General features: G+C 33.1%; 1 long non-coding RNA gene across 1 annotated transcript; it reads left to right on the plus strand.

Moving 5' to 3' along the window:
* The first annotated feature begins 750 nt into the window (after nucleotides 1-750).
* LOC110939479 lies at nucleotides 751-1,580 on the plus strand. The gene is made up of 2 exons (XR_002592288.2): nucleotides 751-999; nucleotides 1,273-1,580. It is a non-coding gene; the product is annotated as an uncharacterized LOC110939479 (long non-coding RNA).
* The last annotated feature ends 14,323 nt before the right edge of the window (nucleotides 1,581-15,903 follow it).

Genomic DNA, 15,903 nt, shown 5'->3' on the forward strand with positions numbered 1-15,903 from the left:
TTTATAGCCGAGGAGTGAAGGAGGGTAATTGAGTGGCTAGACTGACAACGCGCAGCCCTTATGCAGGTGTGTCAGGCTTGTCGGTTGTGGAGGTGATGCCACGTCCTACTGCGGTGTCAGTCTGTTGCTTACGTGTGGGATGACAGGCAACTGTCATTGGTGCCACTTGTTATTCAGGTGTCAGTCCCACTTGCCTTGTAGGCAGGATGCAGTGCCAGGCCGCATCGCTGCTCGCGATAACTGTCATTGTTTCCGTGTCCTTGCTTTGGTCAAGACATGTGCGGGATGCGGTGCTGGGCCGCATCGCCGCTTGTGGTAACTGTTGTTACCTAGATCCCTTGTCGTGACGAAAATGTTCATATGATGCGGTGCCAAGCCGCATCGCTATGTGTAACACCCATTTTCATACACAAGGTAAGTCTTCTCATCACTTGACCGATTGGATTCGACTGTTGCATTCGCGCGTTCCCGCACGGACGCAGATAAGTTCTTGCCAGTAGGGGTGTTTGATAAGGGAAATGGTTACTCGCGACCATGTTGGTGCGAGATCTGGGATCATACCCCTTCAGGTGGCAAAATGGACCCAACTAAGAAAGTTTGGGTTTATTTGGGTGCAAAAAAAACTAATCAATGGGTTAAGTTGGGTAAGACTTTATAGTTAAAGGGGTCAGGATGGGTAAATTTAAAACTGAAAGAAAAACCCAATGGTCAGGATGGGCCAAGATAATAAAAGGAGTTTGGAACCCAAAATAGAAACAGTTGAACACAACGTTAATTGGGGATTAGGTTCTTCAATTACTAAACATCAAACCCTAATTCACAACAAATCTGTCCATCCAACGATCGAATTCCCAAAATCATCACTCATAGTTGATTGGAATATGTGGTTTTTTCTGTTCTTCCCCCCTATTTCACCCAATTCCCGCCTGTCGTCAACCAAACCCTCACACTTTTCTCTCCACTCGCCGGTACCGTCGTTCTATTGCAGCTACTTCGCAGGTAAATCTCCTTTTCTCAGCTGCTAATTTTGTTTGAATTTTATGTTCGTCGAAGCGATTCGCTAAGTTATTCGCGGTTTAGCTTTCAATATGCTTAGATTAAATGAGTTTAGATTCAATATGTTAGGTGTTTTGTACTTGTATCCAGGGCACGTTGCATAAATTTAGCAACCAACTTCTAATCTGTCTTATGTCACCTCAGTTTTACTAATTTTTCGATTCATGTTTTCCGTTTCTTTGTGGATAATACTTTTGTGTTTCTTTGCTGTTTCAGTTTCTACTTTTGCTTTTTCCCTCAAGATCTCTTTTCAGTTGTGAAATCAAGCCACTGTCTCTTCGATGGAGCATTGCACTGGGTCCGACGAGTGGAAAATTTTTATCACTATATAATGAAATTCGAATTGAGCTCTGAGGTTTTTTCTATCATTGAGTTGCCGAAGCCAAGTTGGGTGTCGTGGTTTGTTTAAAAGATGATGATACCGAGATTTGGGTGAGGAGAGAATATAGTGACACTAATGTGGTTTTTTTATTTTTTATTATATGCTTATAGGGGTTACTAAATGGATACATGTGGTTTTTTTATTGTTTATTATTTTTTTTAATTTTTTTTGATTTTTTGATTTTTTTAATTTTTTTGATTTTTTGATTTTTTTTACTTTTGAGTTAATTGCTAAATTCATCCCTGAGGTTTGACTCAAATTGCTAGATTAGTCCAAAATCAAGTTTTGTTGCTAAAACAGTCATTGGCCCTAATTTATGTTGCTAATTCAGTCCATTGAAAGGGAAAATGATTGGACTAAATTAGCAATTTGAGTCAAACCTTAGGGACGAATTTAGCAATTAACTCCTATTAATTGGACTGAATTAGCAACATAAATTAGGGCCAATGACTGTTTTAGCAACAAAACTTGATTTTGGACTGATCTAGCAATTTGAGTCAAACCTCAGGGACGAATTTAGCAATTAACTCTTTACTTTTTTTTTCTAATTTTTTTGATTTTAAAATTTTTTTTTGATCTTTTTTATTTATTCATATTTTTATCCTATCATGCCCAAATCTATTTTGATAAAAACTCATCTTGACCTAAACTCATCCTAACCCATTTCTTAATAAACCAATCCTAACCCAAATCCATCCTAAGCCATACCCATCCTAACCCATTACCCAAACCTGTCCAACCCACCCATTTTGCCACCCCTACTTGTAGGTCATCTAAAACCTTGTCAAAATAGAAGGTTTAGAGAGTGTTTGCACTTCTAAACTCATGATAATCAACCCTAATCAAGCCTCATAACCATAGATTTGGTTAGAAGCAAGATGGGTGCAAGTTTGAATGAGTAAAAGCAAGTTTATAAAGATTTACATAAAAGTTCTTCCAAAACAAAAAGTTTTGGAGATGTTCCACCTTAGTTTACTTGGTAACTTTTAAGGGATCCGGACTTGTTAATATATAAGGGTCAGAATTTAAGATGAGTAAATGATAAGGTGGTCCGCATTTAGAAGGGTGTCCGAACTTGTATCAAAATCAGAGCGTCCGAATTTGTATTAGGATGATATGTCCGCATTTGTTCTTACTGAGCATGTCTGAATTTACAAGATCCTTAAAGGGGTCCGGACTTAGTTATATGTCCGAACGTATACAGTAGTAGTCAGGACTTAATAGTTTTTACAAGATGTCCGAGTTTGTGTTGAAGAGATATGTGTCCGAACTTGGTAAGCATTAAAGGAAGTCCGAACTTATGTAACATAGGTTGTCCGCACTTGTTAATTGAAGAAGAAATTAGAACATCCGAACTTAACTTGTTTTTCCATACCCGCATTTGTTGAATATTAAAGAAAGGGTCCGAATTTATTTATCCTTATTGGGTCCGAACTTGTAGAAAGTATCAAATTGAATTTATGCAATCATGATTTTGTCCAAAGTTGTTTATATAATCCAAAATTGTGTGGTGTCCAGCGAATTAACAAATCATCCTGAACATGTGCCTTTAAGATGGGCGGCTATAATGGTGTGCGGGGAGGACCTTCGCACAAGGCCCGTGATTTCGAGGGGTACGTCATTTAAAAAAATCCGATATATATATCTTATTTTTTTTAAACAGTAAACAAACACATACCAAATTCAATATAGGCCTATTTACAAAAAATTTACAAAAAATCCGCATATGTTATGTTTTTTAAAGAGTAAACAAACACATACCGATTCCAATATGCTATTTCTTTCCATTTAGTATTGTATGCTCGTTGTCTGAATTGAATAGGTGAATGGTTGAGTTTTTGAATTACATGGGCCTGAATTTTTAATGCTTATATCATTTACCTAGAATTAAATAAACAACTAGTTTTTTATATCGCGCGTTGCGGCGAAACCGAGCAAATGATAATGTAAAACAAACGTGATTTGAAAATAAAGCATGTTGTTTAGAAAGTCAAACCCTTAGAACGATTTAGTTTATCATCGTACCGTTTTATGATACCAAATAAATACTTTATTTTGAATATAACCTCGTTTTAACAAAACTTATAACGGAATGTCAGGGAAAGAAATCAAGCACAACTATGTACTTAAGTTTTTAGAAATAAGTTATAAACGTAACTTATTAAAGAAGTATCAAACTAATCGATAAATTAATATATGTTAAAAAAAACAATTATTAAAAAAAGGTAAAGGAAATAGATGTTTAAAAAAGAGAAAAATATTTTATTAAAAGTAAATATAAAAATAAACTATTATAATATATTAAATAATAAAATAATAAAATAATAAAAAACTATATATTATTATAAAAATGAAGTTACTATTCATCGTCCCTCGAAATCAATATATACTAGTGATATTCCCCCGTGCTTTGCGGCGGGGATTAAGTCGGTATCAATTTGATTCGTTACAGTACCTATACTCGATATAGTAATTGAAAGAGAAAACACTACATCGATCGAAAACAAAAAAACACATATTGATATGGTACCAATATATGTTGTTCAGTTGATATCTGTTCGGTTCACTTGCATTTTATGTTTATTTTATTTCAACATTACGATATTTTTTTTGATAACGGATATTCAGCCACTATCGTACCAATTGAAACCAATTGAACAACATTTTGTATCGGTAACAATATTTTTTTTTATTTTTAGTTTGAGTAAAATGCACGGATAGTCCCTGTGGTTTGGTGAAATTTCATCTTTAGTCCCCAACTTTTTAAAATTACACTCTTAGTCCCTGTGGTTTGACAAGTTGTTACTTGGATAGTCCCCGAAGCGGACGGGGGTTAGATTTTCTGGTTAAGTGGGTGTGAAATGACAAGGACTATCCAAGTAACAACTTGTCAAACCACAAGGACTATCCGAGTAACATTCATCCGCTTTAGGGATTATCCGAGTAACAACTTGTCAAACCACAAGAACTAAGAGTGTAATTCTGAAAAGTTGGGGACTAAAAGTGAAATTTCACCAAACCACATGGACTATCCGTGCATTTTACTCTTTTAGTTTTTTTTGCTTTCAATAAACTAATAATGTATCGCTACCATATTGTACCGAACATCATCGGTACCGGTATACATTCCGTTTTATTGTTTCCTGTTTGATAACAAATACTTTGATCGTATCTTAAAAGTTATATGAGAGAAAAAAATATACTTAAATCAATTAAATTAATAAACCAATAAAATAATAAAACCTTAGAAAAAATATCGCTACCATATTGTACCGAACATCATTGATACTGGTATACATTTCGTTTTATTGTTTCCTATTTGATAACGGGTACTTTGATCGTATCTTAAAAGTTATATGAGAGAACAAAATATACTTAAATTAATTAAAGTAATAAACCAATAAAATAATAAAACCTTAGAAAAAGCAATATTGAAAAAAAAAAACAGTTGTTCCCCTCTTTTTATTTCAACATTACGATGTATATTTTTAAACGGATATTGTGTCGCTATCATACCAAATTCTATCAAAACCCATTGAATAACATCTATATCCGTATCAATATTTATTTTTAGTGTTTTTTGCTTTTTTTGATGAATTAATATTGTATCACTATCATACCGTACTGAATAACATCGGTATCATTATACATTCATTTTTATGATTTCTTGTTTGATAACTGGTACTTTGATCGTATCTTAAAAGTTATATAAAAATATATGTTTAAATCAATTAAACTAATAAAACAATATAATAATAAAAACCTAGAAAAAAACAATATTAAAAAAACACTGTTCATGATCTCTTTCTATTAATATGTATAATATATATATATATATATATATATATAATATATATGTTAAAAAAAGAAAAAACAATTACTAAAAAAAGGTAAAGGAAATAGATGTTTAAAAAAGAGAAAAATATGTTATTAAAAGTAAATATAATAATAAACTATTATAATATATTAAATAATAAAATAATAAAATAATAAAAAGCTATATATTATTATAAAAATGAAGTTACTATTCATCGTCACTCGAAATCAATATATATATAATGGTGGGGCTCGAACCCATCTTGAGTGGATTGTCCAAATAAAAAAAAAAAGAGAAATTATAGAAAAGTCCAAGATTCCTTCAAATTGTATGTCAGTATGTAGTACTACTAAATAATTCAGATTTTACCTTACGGTGAGCGGGGCACTTCTCGGGGAGGGGAGCGGGGAGTGAAGTCCCCGAGCGGGAACACAGCCGTCATCAATTCGGGGAGGGGAAGCGGAATGGGGGAGCGGTGTGTACTCACCGATTGAGAGAGAGGAGAGAGAGAGGGGGTAATTGTTTGTTAATGTGGGTCCACATTTTTTCCACCAATCATATTTTTTTCTTCTTTTTTTATAAAAAAATAATTGTGTGAGTGGAGTGATGCCAACGTTTGAGTGCAAAATGGGGACTTAAGAGGGAAGTTGACGTGGCGCGTGCTGATTGGGTGTGTATAAGAAAGGTCACTCCCCTAAGAGAGGAGTGCCCCTCTCAACCTTATTCTATGTGCATCATGTTCTATGTGGTGATATTATATAGTTCCCAATTTTAAATAGCAATAATGCCTACTGAATTGAATCTAGTTGTCCGGATTAATTGTATACATTTTGAATTTACTTCATGCCTACTAGTTGGAAGTTTATGATTGAGTGGGTCGAGAGCTTTTATAATTATGTGGGTCGATATTAATGTTTTATGATTGAGTAGTTGGAAGTTTATATTTTTTTGAAAGGTAGTTGGAAGTTTATATGGGCCGAATGTATATTAATTTGTTGGACGGTTGACATATATTAACTAGAGAACTTAATGTGTGTTAATACCGTGTGTCATTGTATGCTAAAATCAATAGACTGTGATAATGGGTTGTTTGGACGATACGATTAGGGTATTGCATAACCCTACACACATGCGTACTTACATTTATTGTACATTAGCAGGGGCGGACCCAAGCCTACTTCAAGGTGGGCGGACGCACCCTCGGGGAAAAAAAAATTTAGTGTTAAATTCTGTCGAAAATCCCGTCCGCACCCCTTGGAATTTTTCGTCCGCACCCCTTGGATTTTTCGACCGCACCTTTGAACGCACCCTTAGGTAAAAAGTGTTATCAGTTTATATTTTAATTTTTTTTTGTAAACTCATATTTAAAAAAAAAATCCTACCTAAATTATATAACTTTTAATATCTAACTAACTAAACCCAAATACCCATACATTTACCTACTTATAATTCCTAACTAGCTAGCCCACTAAGTCTTAGCCTATTAACCAAACCCAACAATATTTCAAACTATAATAAAATAATTAAAGCCCAAAACCTTTAGAAATTCTCTCCCGCTCTCTCCTTCTCTTGCGTCCCTGCACTGCCAACGAACAACATCACCCAGCGACAACAGTCCAGCAGCCGGCGACCACCGTAATCAGCCACCATACCACCGTCGTTTGACACCAAATCTAACCGGAATCCGAACACGGGTAAGTTTCTTTGTTATTTTGATGATTTTGGTTGATATTATAGGAGAAAAAAAGGTAATAAAGTTGTTAAATAGGTTTGAAATTTTGTGTGTTTTGACGTTTTTTATGGTTTTTTAGATGATTTTTAGGGCGATTATGTTGTTTATATATTTTTAGGGTGATTACAACTAACGTTATGATTTCTAGGCTTGAATAGTTGAAAACTAAAATTGAAACATTATGTTATGGAGCGATGAACTTATGTTATATAGAGAAAGAATTGTATAAAAATTTAGTTTTAAATGATGTTTTGGATAGATTTCCAAAAATGAAAACCCGTAGGGCGTCGACGTTTTAATTATGTTTGTAACAAAGTTTACATGCTTTTGATTATTATATAAATTTAGTTTGATGTTCGTTTGTTTTACATGACCCGACCCGACCCGACCCGATACGAACCGATTTTTTTACTCATATACCTAGGGGCCTAAAATTTTTAAAAATGTTCCGTACCCCCATGGAAAAATTCCTGGGTCCGCCACTGTACATTAGGTCGCGTGTAACGGGCCTAACATATTATTAATGCTAGAAGTACGTAAACACAAACCGAGCAAACCAAGGCGAGTTCACTATTTTTTCACAAGCATGCGTCCCGGGGGGACAAACCAACAAACTATTATTCCTGGAAGGAATACTTTTCAAACTATTATTCCTTGGAGGAATACTTTTTACAAATGTTGTGGTTTAATTTCGATGTTAGTTCATAAACTCAACTCTATCACGAAAGTCCCTACTTACTACCGAGCTAGTTGCCTGGAAGGCAATGGGGTATTAGTTGATAGCGCTATTAGGTTTGACAACCTAACACCGTACCTGGGAGGACGGGCGTGAACTAATGACCTTAACCACATGGCCAACGTTGATAGACGTTGATGAGGGCAAACAAACAGACATCACTTCGGTATCGAGTTTATTATTGGCATGTCTTTAAACTAAACATTTACCAACTTTGCTTTAAACAAAACTGTGAACTCGCTAACTTTACGCTGAGACACTTTTTCTGCATGCTTGCAGGTCGTTAAGTGACTTCATGAAACGGAGCTTGCAATCAGGGTAGTAGAGGATGTCATGGGTCGTGTCGTTTTTTGACACGTTAACGTCATGCAAGGTTTTATGAATAATGTGATTTCAAATACTTAGAAAACATTTCAATGCTTCCGCTGAAACGTATATTTTTTTAATCAGATGTTTTGAATTACACTTTTCATGTTGAATGATATTTCGAATTTATTATATTACTGTTAGTTCAATGTGATTAGCGGCTAGATCCTGGTACATCACACGCCTCGCGGTGGTTTCCGCATGTGGTATTTTGGGGGTGTGACAACCATGAGAAAACACATGTTTCGCAATAAAAGTCAAATAACTCTATAATATATATATATATATATATATATATATATATATATATATATATATATATATATATATATATATATGGTCAGAATTTAGAGAAAACGGTGAAAAGTGTGAGAACGGTGAGAACGCTTATGGGTCGTCCGATCAAAACAATCCATGGACTAGATTGCGCAGTGGCGTTTTCGTAAATAACATCAATTTTATTATGTGGGACGCGCTTCATTAAGGGTAAAAGGGTCTTTTACCGCTCATATTCAAAACGCCATCAAATGATAACACACCATTCAAAAAAACAAAATGCCATTAAAAACAAAACGCCAAAAATTAGTCATAAAACACGTTGGATATTACAGGAAGAGGAAACAACACAGTAACTGAATTTCAGTTATTAACATTTATTATAAGAAAATTCCCTCCAAAATTACGCGCCAAAAACATCATTATATAAACGAGGTAAAACATAGCTTCCATAATCACTTCAATCTATCCATTTCTGCAAAAAAAAAAAAAAAAAAAAAAAACATCTTTAACCAAAAACGCTAACTTAACCAAAACGCCAAAAATGACAACAATTGTTTCGTGGAGATACACTCTGGCAATCAGGCGATTCGTACTCCGTTTGACAACAGAAGGAAGGTGTATGTTAAGACGGTCAGGGCAATTCTGAAGATGGAAGAAGACATACAGAGGGGAATCTTATCCCTTGACATCGCTCTAGACAACGAATGCCATGAAACACATATGCTTATGAAAGCATTAACAAGGAAATTTGGACCAAGCAAAGCAGATGTGAAGCCGGACACTGTCATGACATCATGGCGTTTTGATGATGAAACAGACATGGTGACCGTTACATACGACAGCGGAGAGCAGGAAGTCTACTGGCTAGAAAACATCATGACAAAGCAGCGTCTTGGTTTCATGGAAGAATTGCATAACGCCACTTGTACCAACACATAAATAGACTCAAAATTAGAGTTAATGCAAGACATGTTCAAGTGGAGGCTTCAGAATCTTCATGAACAAGAAGCTGATGAAGGTGAAGGTGATGACATGGATGAAGATCCAGATGAAGACTCCGAGGAGGAAAAAGATGACGCAAGTGATAGATACTTTTCGATTAAAGTACCTTCTAATGAAGGCTTTTAATTTTTTCCTCTTTTTTTTCTTCTGTGTAATCTTCTTTTTTTAAGATAATTAAATGATATATTTATCTCTTTATTAGCAAAACGCCAAAAAAAATACTAAAAATGGTTATTCCTTACAAAACGCCAAAAATAACAAAAAATATTTTTCCTGCTTAATATTTTATTTACTCCGTTATTGTATTTTGTCATCTTGGTCTGCATAACGCCATTTAAAAAAACGCCAAACTTAGAAGATGTGACGTCTATCACCTATAAAACTGATAAAAAACTGATCAACACAGTAAATACAAAAACAGTAACTGAAAAGACAGTTACTTTATTACTATCATTTATTACAATAAAAAAGTCCCGCCTAAACTACGCGCCAAAAAACTCCTGTAAGAGAGGGGCCTATACACAATGAAATTGATCACACCCAGAAAACACAAACGCCGTATCCTCTAGAAACCACTCACTTTAAAACGCCAAAAAATGTTAGTTAAAAAACCACAGATGACAAAGCTTTCACTGAATGGATTCTTCTTCTGAGAGGGTTATCTCAATAATATTTTGCTGAATGAGATGGACAAATATTCAAGAAAAAGAGACTGATGACAGTGATATGCCATCATGTGAGCTTTGTTCTTGATGAATATAAGCATGGAAAAAAGGGATCAACACAAGGGTAAAATGCTATTTTGGACTCCATTATTACAAATAGCATCAAGCAAGAGTTGATCTTTAATAACATGCCACCAAACAAGAATATCACACCAAAAAACAGGATGCCACTAAGCAGCTTCGTCTAAAAAAGACGGGGTTTATGTAGGAAAGTTGGCATCTAGCTAAGGTATTCAAAAGGTTTAACACGCCAAAACAAATTCAAGAAGAAGGAACGAATGACAGTGAAGATTCGGAAGAGAAATTAGATTACTATTTTTATTTTTTTTTCATTTTATATTGTTTTGTTATCAAGTTATCTGTTGTTTTGTTATCTAATTCTCTACAAATAAAATACATTATTATATAAAACGCCAAAACTACAAACACCAAAACGCTAGTAGTGTGAAAACTGTGAGAACGGGTGCTGGCAAAGCAACTAGTCAAATGTATTAAACGCCAAAAAATTCATTAAACGCCAAAAAAAAAAACATTTGGTCTTATTGTTAACTTATGAAAATATTAATGACTCGTAGTGAATATTATCCAAAACGCCACAAACGCCAAAAAATTGACCAAAAAACGCTATAACGCTAAAAATTATCTATGTGACACAAAAAAATTAATTCAACGCCAAAAAGTTTAATAAATACAATTAACGCCAAAAAAATCATAGGCGCTAGAAAATGTTATAGCGCGTTAGGAAAATAAAAGAAGATTTAAAAGACAAAAAAACCCCTCGGATCCTGATCATGTCCCGCGCCACGTGTTAGGCCAGGATGCGTTCTCACCGTTCTCACACTTTTGAGCGTTTTCTCCTGATCCCGTTCCTATATATATATGTAGGGTCGGGATTTAGAGAAAACGGTGGAAAGTGTGAGAACGGTGAGAACGCTTATGGATCGTCCGATCAAAACAGTCTATGGACTAGATTGGCGCGGTGGCATTTTCGTAAATAACATCAATTTTATTACGTGGACGCGCTTCATTAAGAGTAAAAGCGTCTTTTGACTACTCTAAACAAAACGTCATCTCATGAAAATAAAACGCCAAAACAAAATCACACACCATTCTAACTAAAAACGCCATTAGATATAAAACACCAAACTTAATTATAGTAAAATCCCGCCTAAAAAAGCCGCCAAAAAAAATCCTATATATACAACAACTCAGACCTTCAATTAAAAACACACAACAAAACCCCCAAACGCCATACTTAATATATACCATTCGTCTGATAAACGCCAGAAAACCCAAACATCAAATATATTGTTGTCAATAAACTGTAGCTGTATGGGGTGGACAACATTGTCAGTTATCTTTCTTAACTGAGGATTAATAATGTTATCCATCACCATACAACAACACTTAATTGATTTTAGCATGATCAAATTTACAGTTTTAAGATGGTGTATTTTGTGGCATTCTTTTTCTCGGTAAAATGCCAAAAAAGATAGCATTTTGGCTGAAGGGTGTAAACTCAATAACATTTTCCTGCATGAGATGGACAAAAATTATAGAAAAATAGGCTGATTTCAGACTTTGTGTTTCCAAACGGCGACAAAAAAACTACTTCAAAAAACAAAAATAAAAAAAAATCATACGAAATTCGAAACAGCCAGTGAAGATGCTTCAAAAAAAGAAAGAGACTGGTGACAGTGAAGATTTGGAAGATCAATATTTATTTTGTTTATTTTTCTCTTTCAGTTGATTGTTACATAATAACAACGTCATATTTAATAAAAACGCCAAAAAGCCAAATGTCTTACACCTTTGGCGTTTATCAAACCATCATAAAATTACTTTGGAAAAAGTATTATAAAAAACCAAAAAAAAAATAGAATAATAAAATAAATAAAAAACAAACTTGAAAATGTAACTAGAAACAGTAACTGCAAATCGATAATACTGAAGATAGTGAAAATTTATTATATTAGAATCTAAAACGCCAAAATTGAAAGATGGGACGTGTTACAGACTTCAGAGATAAAGCTTGTGAAAAACAATAACTACAAACAGTAACTGAAAAGACTAATACTTTATTATAATAACGCACTGCCTAACTTAGCCGCCAAAAAGAGATCCTATAAAATGATACACCTACCGTCTCAGCAACTTCCATTTGATCAAACCAAAAAAAAAACAAACGCCAATACTACTAAATACCACTCACTATAAAACACCAAAAAAAATCAAAGATGGCTAATATGCTTTCTTGGATATTCAGTATTGTTATTCGTGAAGTTTCACTGAATGAATTGTTAGCGGAGTCGAGTAACTCAGTAAGATTTTGCTGCATGAGATGGACAAAAATTCAAGAAAAAGATGCTGATGCCAGTCATATGGCATTTTGTATTTTTTTTTTTTTTTGTTCTTGAAGAAGGCTTGGATGAGGAGAAGAGATAAATGACACTGAAGAGTGAGATGATTATAAAGATGAAGATCAACATGAAGAAAAAGCGAAAAACCCACCCACACGTCATAGATCTATGTCCCCAAACAACCACAAAAAAAGCCACTTCAACAGACGAGCAGACAAAAAAATCAAACTGATGGGTTTGTTAAGTTTTACATAAAACGTCATATTTTTTGTGACAGTTCTTGTACTATTAAAGAACAGAGAGACTGATGACAGTGAAGATTGTGAAGAGAGATCCGATTAAGATCTTTAATTTAATTTCTTCGCTTGTATTTTTTTTACTGTAGCTGAAATATAATATAACAATTGTGAAACACCAAGATACCACAAACGCCAAAATGTTTATAAAAAATAATAGAACAATGCGCCATCTTTTTAAAACGCCTTGAAAACGCCATTCAGATAGATTTCCTGACCACCATGGGTTCCAATGGCATACGATTTGAATAAACGCCATAAACGCCAAAATGTTAATACGATGAAACCATTAAACGCCATTAATTATTGAATTTGGTTAACGCCAAAAATCTTAAACCCCAAAAATTAAAACAATATTCGAAAAAGCGGAACTGTAAAAGCATAAGATAAAAGGACAAAAAAAGCCCCTCTGCCCTTCTCTATGCCGCGTGACACGTGTTGGGCTAGGATGCGTTCTCACCGTTCTCACACTTTTGAGCGTTTCTCCTGATCCCACATATATATATATATATATATATATATAGGCTAATTATAAGGAGAAAACCCACTCCAGTTGACTAAACCCTGAAAACTCACACATGTGGCTAGGATTCAGCCACATCACATCTCCCACATTAATAAGCGAGGGGTATATACGTCATTTTGCATGATGACAGAAAATGTAACAGCCACATCACATCTCCCACATTAATAAGCACTCTCTCTCTTCCTTTTTAACATAAATTGACGTGCATCTCTCTTCCTTTTGAAAGATCTCATGTTCTTCTTCATCTATCTTCTCTTACACACTTTTCCCTCTTTCTCTCCCTCTCCCTTTATATCTAATTCATATTCAGATCTTGAAGATCTTCATGTTCTTCTTCATCTATCATCTAATTCATATTCAGATCTTGAAGATCTTCATCCAGATCTAAAAGTGATCTGAATCCAAAAGATGATCCAGTTCAAAAGATCATCATCCAGGTGCTCCAGATCTAGAAGATCATCATCCAGATGTTCGATTTTTGAACATGATATTCCAAATCTAGAAGATCCTCCTCCAAATCCGGTTGAAGATGATGTGAAGACGGTTCGATGTTGAAGATGACCCCAAAGATGTTCGATGTTTAAACATGATGTTCCAGATCTAGAAGATCCTCCAGGTCCGTAAGTATGTTTGTTTTCAGTTTTTTTTTTCAGATTTGTAATTTTTTTTTGCATTTTGTAGTTCTTCATTTTTTTGTATTTTGTAGATCTGCAACTTTTTTCTGGATATGTTGTTGTTTTTTTGTTTAAGAAGATGAATGTTTTTAATTTCTTGATTTATCATTTTTTTTTTGTATTTTGTAAATCTGCAACTTTGTTTTTTGTTCAAGAAGATGAATGTTTTTAATTTGTTTTTTGTTGTGGTTTGTGGATCTGCTATTTTTTTTGTTCAAGAAGATGGAGGTTTTTAAGTTCTTGTTTTATGGGTTTGTTTTTTTATTATTGATTGCATCAATTTTCTGTGTAAAATTTGTTTCAGATCTTGTTCAAGAAGGTGAATAAGTATGGTTTTTACATTTTTGTTTGCAAATCTACACTTTTTTAGTCTGCATTTTTGTTGTGTTTTGTGGATCTGCAATTTTTGATTATTAAAAAAATGCATGTTACATTTTTTCGTGTTACATAAATAATGCACGTTACTGAAAATAAAGTGTGTTGTTACACTTTTTAGACTGTTGTTTTTATTATTGATTGCATCAATTTTTTTCTGTGTAAAATTTCTTTCAGATCTTGTTCAAGAAGGTGAATAAGTATGTTTTTTTTCAGCTTTGTTTGCAAATCTACACTTTGAAGATGATGTTTCAGATGTTGAAGATGATGTTTCAGATGTTGAAGATGATTCAAAAGATGTTTGATGTTGAACATAGTTACGAAATGTAACAATCAAAGAAAAAAATGAAATTTTACATTTTTTTCGTGTTACATAAATAATGCACGTTACTGAAAATAAAGTGTGTTGTTACATTTTTCCCAGATTATTGTAAAAACAAAGTGACTGTTACAGAAACAAAGTGTGTTGTTACATTTTTTTTTTTTTTGTGTTAGAAATTTGTAACAATCAATCAAAACAAAAATGCCTGTTACATTTTTTTGTGTTACAGAAATAATGTCCATTAATTAAATATTACGTTTCTGTGTAATATTTTATGTTATAGAAATAAAGTGTGTTATTACAAATGTGGCATAAATTGATAATTAAAAAATGTATGGTACATTTTTTATGTAATAAAATACAGATGTATATAAAAAAGAAACAAAAAAAAATCTGATTTATATAAAAATGAAAAAAACAGAATTACATCAAAAGAAATAAAAATCTGACACATGGAAGTAGACTTTTCCCACTTTACCCTTCAAGTACATCATATATATTTAAATATTGAGAGAAATGGAGAAAAAGCAACCCATATCCCAAAATTAATCTAAGCCATCCATGCATCATAATCAATGGTTGTGAATGGGTTTTCAGGGTTTAGTCAACTGGAGCGGGTTTTCGATTTATCCTTCCCCTATATATATATATATATATATATATATATATATATATATATATATATATATATATATATATATATATAGTGGAAAGTTCAAATGAGAAGAAATTTTTTAAGAAAAAAAAAGAATAAATTTTAACCAATAAGAATGCTTTATTTTACTTCATTTAATACAAGTATTTAATGTTACTATAAGGGTACATTGGTAAATCTACATAGGTCATTAACTTGTAGTCTTCCTCTTTAATAGCTAAGTACAATAAATTTTTTGTAACTTATCTTCAAAATATATATTTATAAAAAAAATAAAATAAAATAATTTAAAGTGTAGGATAAATTACGAGTTGTGTAGGATAAATTTCAACGTGTAGGATGAATTTCGAAATATGCATGACAACTTTTGATGTGTGTAGGAAAAAAAGTTAGTGTGCAGGATAATAGTCTTTATGACTAATTAGTTAGTCAAAAATGATAATAAATGAGATAACTGAAAAAATAATTTAATGTTTCACAAAATTACCCTTTGTTCTTTTTCTTCTCCATTAAATTTTCTTCTCAAATGAACCTTCCCCTATATATATATATATATATATATATATATATATATATATATATATATATATATATATATAT

Source organism: Helianthus annuus, chromosome 5 (assembly GCF_002127325.2).
Source record: "Helianthus annuus cultivar XRQ/B chromosome 5, HanXRQr2.0-SUNRISE, whole genome shotgun sequence".
Taxonomy (NCBI): Eukaryota; Viridiplantae; Streptophyta; class Magnoliopsida; order Asterales; family Asteraceae; genus Helianthus; species Helianthus annuus.